The sequence below is a fragment of the Arachis ipaensis genome, chromosome B03 (assembly GCF_000816755.2).
Source record: "Arachis ipaensis cultivar K30076 chromosome B03, Araip1.1, whole genome shotgun sequence".
In the NCBI taxonomy this organism is placed as follows: Eukaryota; Viridiplantae; Streptophyta; class Magnoliopsida; order Fabales; family Fabaceae; genus Arachis; species Arachis ipaensis.
The window spans coordinates 49,495,988-49,498,398 of record NC_029787.2 but is presented as its reverse complement, the minus strand read 5'-3'; positions in this window follow the sequence as shown (position 1 = coordinate 49,498,398).

The following is a 2,411-nucleotide window of genomic DNA, read 5'->3' as shown; positions in this document are numbered from 1 at the left end:
TGCCAATATCCTGATTTTGCATCAAGAGATGAAAACCAAGTTGCTCCTTTGATTTTTTCTAAAATAGAATCTTTTCTTGGAAGTTTATCACCAATAGTTGCTTCATTCATCTTTTTATAGTTAATAACCATTCTTCGTTTTTCCCTTTTAATTTCATTATTGTTTTCGACATAAAAGGTTGGAGCCGCATGAGGACTTTTACTTAATCTTATAATTCCTTTTTCCAAAAGATCTCTACATTCTAGTGAAAACTCTTCTCTATCTCTTGCGAAATAAGGAATTTTATTTGGAACATTTATCTCTTTTGTAGGATCTTTTAATTTAATACTTACTAATTCGTTATTTGTATTTTTAATATCTAAAGGGTTTTCAGCACAAATTTCATCCAAAAGTTCTTCTATCTTTATTTCAAGATTATTTTTTGGGATATTTATCTGAAAGTATAAATTTAAATAACATGTCTCTAATATAGAAAATATTTTAAATTTTAAGATCTTATCTATAGTAGTAGTCGGTATTTTTATACGTTTTGATTTTTGATTTATTGAAGAATCGTATGGAGCTTTTAAAACTATATATGTTAATTCTTGAATGAATGGATGATATAGCTTTAAAAAATTATTTCCTATGATAAAATCCATTCCAGAATCTAACATATATATAGATGGAATAATGAACCTATAATTTTGAAAAAATTTCAACCATCTCTGCTTTTTGGTCAATTTTATGTATTGATTTGTCAGCTATTCTAACTCTTAATGGTTTCTTTAATTTTTTCCAATCAAGTTTCATATTTGAACTAGCAAAGCATTGTGTTGCTCCAGAATCTATGAAAGCATTTATAAACTTTTCTGTTATTTTTATAGTAATAAATGTAGCATTATTACTCAGTCTCTGAGTCTGTTTCCGAGACATATTCAAAAATATAGTCTAAGTTATCATCAGATTCCTCTAAAGGTTCCATGAAACAAGACTTAGCAATTTCTATTTGTTTAGTAAGATCCTTTTTATCCTTCTTTTTCGGACATTCATTTGCATAATGTCCTTCTTCTTGGCAATAGTTATTTCTTTGTCTTTTATTTTTATTATTATTTTCCCTTCTAAAATATCTCTTTTTTCTCCAGTTTGGATAGTATTTTCTTTTTCTAAATTGATATTTTCTTTTTCTTTGAAAATTTTTATTAAAACCATATTTTTGAGGTATCTCTTCATTATCCTGACAGCAAATTCTAATTATATTTGCAAATCTTTTTTGAGTTACTTCTTGCATACAACGTTCTTTTATCCCTTATCTCTAAAACGTGCCTCTTATGGCTTGTATGTTCCACGCGCCTCCTTAACAGATTTTTCAATCAATCAACGCACAAATATATAATTTCCTTTTTCGAAAGGATTTCGTTTCCTTTTTCGAATTTCTTCTGCGTTTTCTTGACTTCTCTCTTCGATCTCTTTCGTACGTTTCTCTCGGCTTTTTTACCTATATGCGCATGTAAAATACATTTATTCCCAAAATACGCACGGTTTGAAACTCCTCCTCAAATACGCACTGCCAACTCATAAGGGATAAACACGAAATGGAAATAGGGGGCATATCAGGGATGGTGGCCGCGAAATGGCTCATGGCGTCTGACACAAACCATTCCAATTACGTCAGCCACGAAATAGAGCACTTCAGCTATGGCACACACAAAATAGCCCACTTCTTGTATGACGAGCACGAATTGTATATATAAGTAGTATACCCAAAATAAATGTATCATGTTGCATTGATTGTGTTACTTTTTTTAAACAAGTTGCACAACAAAGACACAAGTTCAGTGAATATTCAATTTGCTTTCTAATTATTCTTTCTTATAGACAGCCACATCCTAACTGAAATAAAATGATAATTTTTTCTAATTATAAAAAGTGCAAGATGGATCAGCCATTGATGATTTATTTTCATGATTAAGAGTTGAATTGTAATTTATTTTGTTTAAGATAAAAAATAGTTAAAAACTAAATTAAGCATTTACTTTTATTTGTTATTATTGTTAACAATGGATATAGTGTTTTTACCAAAGACAAAAATTAAATTATAAAATAACTCTAAGATTTTCACATATTAATAATATAAATTGTAATCATAACATCTTTTTTAAGCCATTTTTTAAAATTATTTTGTATAGAATAAAATATATTTTTTAATTATTTTGTATAAAATAAAATATTTTCTTTCATTTCTAAATTATTATTGACTATGTAGAGTATTTTATTTAAAATTTGAGTACATGCATATATTTACCTAAGTTATTATAACATTACAAATTTTTATAGTACTCCTAACATTTTTTAAGCCATTTTTTTTTAAATTATTTTGCATAGAATAAAATATTTTTTGTAGTATAATTTAAAAAAATTTATTAAAAAAA